The 6,000-nt window shown below is 43.1% G+C and overlaps 1 protein-coding gene and 1 long non-coding RNA gene across 3 annotated transcripts in view; one reads left to right on the forward strand and one right to left on the reverse strand.

The window, feature by feature from the left end:
* The window catches only part of MARCHF1 (membrane associated ring-CH-type finger 1), a 255,582-nt gene extending 252,520 nt beyond the window's left edge, over positions 1 to 3,062 (reverse strand). The window contains exon 1 of one of the 2 annotated variants that reach the window (XM_064148762.1): positions 2,873 to 3,062. The gene's annotated coding sequence lies outside the window, so the exon portion shown is untranslated. Of the gene's footprint in view, positions 1 to 1,537; positions 2,021 to 2,872 lie in introns of those variants that run through there. The other variant, XM_064148761.1, reaches the window with a different exon arrangement.
* On the forward strand, positions 1,999 to 2,779 carry LOC135178165 (uncharacterized). Its single transcript, XR_010303396.1, has 2 exons — positions 1,999 to 2,282; positions 2,378 to 2,779. It is a non-coding gene; the product is annotated as an uncharacterized LOC135178165 (long non-coding RNA).
* Positions 3,063 to 6,000: the final 2,938 nt, after the last annotated feature.

Here is a 6,000-nt window from a genome sequence, read left to right on the forward strand (position 1 = left end):
TATGCAAGATACTACACTTGCCCTTGTTGAATTTCATTAAATTTCACCCTGCCCAACCCCTCAGCCTGTCCAAGTCTCACTGAATGGCAGTACAGCCTTCTGGTGTGGCAGCCACTCCACCCAGTTTGGTGTCATCAGCAAACTTATTGGCAGTGCACTCTGTGCCCTCATCCAGGTCGTTGATGAATATATTGAGCAGAACTAGTCCCAGTACTGATCCTTGTGGGACTCCACTAGTTACAGGCCTAGTTGGTCAGAATCTTTTGATACTTAAGGCCAGTAAGATAAGAGGCTTAGTTTGTTCAGAATAATTTTTTTTTTTTTTTAACAGCTAAATCATGTTTTTATTGTCAGGCTTAGACATGTGTTGTTACAGCCAAAAACTGTCCCTGCTTCTTAAGGAAAGATGAAGAGATGGAGTACAGACCACATTTCTAAAGCTCACATCTGGACTTTTGAACTAGAAAGTGCTGTGGACCCTTTTTAAGGGCTATATTTCCCCCCAACACAGGATTTCACATGAGTAATTACCATTAATTTTTAATAACATGGTTTAAATTCAAACTAGTATTGTCACTGTCTTTGCTCAGCTAGTTCTGTGATTCCAAAGGCTGAACTCCAGAAGGTTAGATTATCCAGAAAAAACAGTGACAACCATTTAAAATGCTTGCTATCCAAGTTGTTGAAATGGAGATTCACAGTGAGAAGGTTTTATATTCCCCTCTGAATCAGTTGCATATAACAGTCTGACCAGCTTATCAGAATCTTTAAGGACTTCCTGGCATAAACTTTTAGTCTGACAAAAGATGGGTAAAAGAGATAGATTTACTCAATCTTGTAAAGAATCTGCAGCAGTGGAGAAAAATACCTGAGTCCCATTATTGATTGGCCAGATGAATATATTGTAGCAGAATGGCCAACCTTAATTAAGGCAATGCGTACACCACCTCTTGTTATTTAACCCTCTTTCATACTTGTTACAATTCTGAAGACAAACAAACAATTCTTTGTTTTGAAAATGCTATCCAGCATCACTGGCAAACAATTGAAATTACTAAATGAACATTCTATGATTTTATCCAGTTACTTTCCATTTTATCCCTTAAGAGAAGCATGCATACATATATGTAAAGAAAGCATGAGCAAATAGAAATTAAGAGACCTCCTAAATGGTTTGTGTTCAATTTCCTGTTCACTCTGACTTCTATTTTTCAGATAAACATTTCACGCATTTCATTATTAACCAATAAAAGTATCCTCTTGCACCCACAGAGACTCTCACTATCATCACTCAAAGTAACAAAAACATTCTAGAATATCTCTGAAACTAGAATGCACATGTTTAAGCAATGTTGTGCCTCTTTTCGAGACAAAGAGTATCTGTTTTGTCATTAATTCCTCAAAGTGCATGCATTTGCCTGTACTGTAATTCAGGCTTATAAAGTAACTTTAACAGGCCAGGCTAAAACCTGGATAATACAAAAACCAAATCATACAACACTGTGCTATAAGTATTAATGATTTGTTTGTTTCTTACCTGAAGAACATCTGTAGAAAGCAAAATGGTCTTCTCACACGGCTTCTTCAGTTACAGTGTATGTAAATTCAAATCTGATATTGCAGTTTTTTCCTACTTCCAGCTAATCCCACAACAAGTGTATTTATTGGGTCAAATTTCATAGTCTAGCCAATTTTATTATCTCTAGAAAGAAGAACATGACTACAAATCTACCATTATGCACCCTCAGAATAAACAGAAAGAGCTTTGGGCTGAAAACTCCTCTCTGTAACATTTTCTGGAAAGCTGTTGTAACACCAACACCAACAACTACTCCAGATTAAGCCTGGTTACATGGAGCTCCAAATACAAGCTGGCTCTGCTATCACAGCCTTCACACTGTAACACAGGACAGGGCTGTTTGTGGCTGGGATCATCCATGCATCTGACAGCACTGATCAGAATAAGGAAAAACTACACACCAAAAAAGAGCACGGGTGAGATTAAATGTGGTTTCCCCTTGTACTTGAGGAATGCCAGGTGCTCTTATTGGTAACAGCTGTAAAGGTATTGCTAGCTTGTCTTCATCTAAGGAGAGCGTGGGGAATTCTGCTGTGCTGAGTGAAAGTGTTGAATGCTTTCTATGAAGACAGACCAATATTAGGTCTTTTCCCTGAGGAACTCATGCTAGCAGAAACAAAATGTTTTAAAATCCTTTAAAAATAGTTTATGGAAGTCATTCTCTGAACTTGAAAAAATGGCCGAGATCTGAAAATAACAGGAGGTGCAAGTTCTAGAAGCTGAATGCTTACACAGACAGCAGTTAGGTTGCACTGATAATGAACCCTTCAAAACTAAATCAACTTTCTTTGTATGTAGGTTGGTTCAGCAGAAGGTAAGAAGAGAAGGAGGGAAGCCACAGAGGCATTTTGAAAAGCTGCAATATCAGATGCTAAGTGTTTGTAGTAGAATCTACTGAACAGTTGGGTCAGATGTGTTTTGAAGACTTTTCCCTTCATGTGGAAAAGAAGAGCAGCTCCTTGGCCCAGTGAAATAAACAGAGAACTATATAGACTTTTGTAAATATTTTAACGGCTTCCCACTCCTTGAGAAACCTTTCTGTAAGAAGTTTTCTGCATCAGGTGGGGTTTTACTTGTTCTCTGTTTTTCTCTTCTGGATCCTCACATGACTTCATTTTCACAGGGACTTACCAGGCATTATTTCCTCACTCCGCCAAACGAAGCTGAGTAAAGCAAAGAGCCTGTCAAATGCTGCTGTAACATTACATTTTTCTTCTGACTCTGGTGGAAGGTCCACATTCTGCCTAGAACACGTATCGATCACACGCCCTAAACGCTCGCCTGAGTACCCACCTCGGCCCCCGCTTCCCGCTGCCTCTGCCCGGGTGAAAGAGGCGGGAAAGCAGACAACGGCTCCGGCGCCTCTCAGTCTGTCACGGACGCCATGTTTGGCCTTGCCTTGCAGCTTGCTTTGCTCTGTGGCAGACACAGGTCAGGATCCTCGGCCTGGGCAGCTGCCTTTTTTTGAGAAATAATTCAGGACTGGTTCTGGGTGTGCTTTTATCTGTTGCTACTGGTCAAAGACGCTCGGCAAAATGCTAAAAAACCTAGCAAACTTGCCTGTTTGCTGCTGCTTTTGTTTTGTTCGCTGCCTCTTTGCCTTAGGTGCCTCTGCGTGCCACGGCACTTTGCGTCGGACGTAACTAGGGACTTGCCTACGACCGGCAGCACTAACGCTGCCTGATCGAGCCCGAGGATAGGTAACGACCTGGTAACGACCTAGCAAGGAGTTGCGAGGTCGGCACTTGCCGGCTCGCCGCGCCAGCCCGAGGGCAGACTGCCTCTATACGCAGCATTCAATCGGACTGCTCCAGCCTGCAAACCTGGATCCTGCTTTGCCCAGGGAGCTGACCACCCGATTATAGAATCATAGAATCAAGCAGGCTGGAAGAGACCTCCAAGATCATCCAGTCCAGCCTATCCCCCCAGCCCTATCCAGTCAACTAGACCATGGCACCAAGTGCCTCATCCAGTCTTTTCTTGAACACCTCCAGGGACGGTGACTCCACCACCTCCCTGGGCAGCCCATTCCAATGGCAAATCACTCTCTCTGGCAAGAACTTCCTCCTAGCATCCAGCCTATACTTCCCCTGGCACAACTTGAGACTGTGTCCCCTTGTTCTATTGCTGGTTGTCTGGCAGAAGAGACCAACCCACACCTGGCTACAGCCTCCCTTCAGGTAGTTGTAGACAGCAATGAGGTCTGCACTGAGCCTCCTCTTCTCCAGGCTAAACAGGCCCAGCTCCCTCAGCCTCTCCTCACAGGGTTTGCATCCCAGGCCCCTCCAGCATTGTCATCCTTCTCTGGACATGTTCCAGTACCTCAACATCTTGAATTGAGGAGCCCAGAACTGGACACAGTACTCAAGATGTGGCCTGACCAGTGCTGAGCACAGGGGCAGAATAACCTCCCTTGTCCTACTGGCCACACTGTTCCTGATGCAGGCCAGGATGCCATTGGCTCTCTTGGCCACCTGGGCACACTGCTGGCTCAGCTTCAGCTACTATCTACCAGTACCCCCAGGTCCCTTTCTTCCTGGCTGCTCTCCAGCCACTCAGTCCCCAGCCTGTAGCACTGCTTGGGGTTGTTGTGGCCAAAGTGTAGAACCCTGCACTTGGCCTTGTTAAATTTCATCCCATTGGCCTCCAGCCTGTCTGGGTCCCTCTGCAGGGCTCTCTTACCCTCCAACAGATCCACACCTGCTCCTAGTTTGGTGTCATCTGCAAACTTACTGATGCTGGACTCAATCCCCTCGTCCAGATCATCCATAAAGGTATTGAACATGACTGATCCTTGAGGAACACCACTAGAGGCTGGCTGCCAACTGGATGTGGCACCATTCACCACCACTCTCTGGGCCCGGCCTTCTAGCCAGTTCTTAACCCGTATCAGAGTGAATCTGTCCAAGCCATGAGCTGCCAGCTTTGCCAGGAGCTTGTTGTGGCAAATGGTGCAAAGGCTTTGCTGAAGTCCAGGTAGACTACATCCACAGCCTTCCCCACATTCACCAGGCAGGTGATGACTTCCTGAGAGCCACGGAAGACTTGTCTCACGTCCATGGGCCTTCTCAGACGACGTGCTCAATCTGGACTACACAGGCAGCAAAGCCCCATCGCACCATTAGCACACCAAGTCCACCACCTGGCTTTCAGTACGTATTTTCCCATTTATGCTTTTGGAGCACACATATTGAGACTCTTAACCAGTGAGTAACCTAAGTCTCTTTGCTCAAGTGTGTGAAAGGTTATGCTCAACCTTTAAGCAGCAGTTTGTGCTGCAGGACTCTCTAGTTATAAACATTTCCTAAAGCATTTAATTTGGCTGTGTGTATCCATTCTGCAAAATAGTTTTTACCAAATGCATAATAGAATCTGCCTGCGTTAATTGTAAGTTAAGTTTGGGGAAATTTTCTTTGTATAATTAACTAATTTAAAACAATTCACTCCTAACCCAGATTCAAACCCCTCCTTAACACTGACTACAGCTTTCTTTTGTATAAACAGGCAGAAATAATCATTTGTCACAGAAGAATAGGAAAATTCATCTTCATAGCACAAGAATGGAACAAATCTGATCACATATTCTCCTGGGAAATCAGAAACTTGCTTAACTCTGATGGACTTTTTTCCTTACTGATGCTGGCTTAGATAAAAGTTGAATTACTACAGAACTATCCTGTCTGTTTCTGTAGTCACCTTCTTTCATCTCTTCCATGCTGCAGCTTTTGTGTTAACTTGAACCTATCTAGCAATATAGAACTGTTTTTTTAGACTAGTCTCCTACACTTTGCAGCATAAAAGAGTGAAAAAATGAACTGTGCTTCGTTCTTAAACAGAGAATTTCATTTCAAGGCACATCGTTTTCTTTATCTCTGCTCAGGTAACTAAAAAGATACTAATTTACATTTTATTGAACAATTTGATCTTTTTTTCCATTTCCTGATACATTGCCATTTCCAGCATTGCCACACACAAACATAGTAAGAAAAATAGGAGCCAAACATTTTTTTTTCTCTAAATATTTTATTATCCTGTGTGGGTTTGGGTTTGGAGTTTTGGGGTTTTCTAGTCATATTTTAGAGTTAGCAAAAGAATCTGGACATGCAAAAAATGTCCTTGTTTCCCCAGCTTTTTGATCATTTCAAAATTATCCTTTTGATTCCCTCCTCAACTGGAATGCAGGTATTTTGAATTATTGAAATCCCCCTTGAAACAAAATTTTCAGTGCACATTTGGCTGAGGTAATTTGCTGACACTGATAGGGGAAACACCCAGTAGATAGCAGGCGTATCTCCTAATCTTGCCTGTCAGGCTCATAGCTAGCTTCTCCAACCTTCTCCATAGTGTTTTGTTGCTGAGTTGGAGTAGTATTCCTGAAGAAAAAAAAATTATATCAAAAAACATCTTGAATTGACTCAGTA

The sequence above is a fragment of the Pogoniulus pusillus genome, chromosome 9, assembly GCF_015220805.1.
Source record: "Pogoniulus pusillus isolate bPogPus1 chromosome 9, bPogPus1.pri, whole genome shotgun sequence".
NCBI classification, from domain to species: domain Eukaryota; kingdom Metazoa; phylum Chordata; class Aves; order Piciformes; family Lybiidae; genus Pogoniulus; species Pogoniulus pusillus.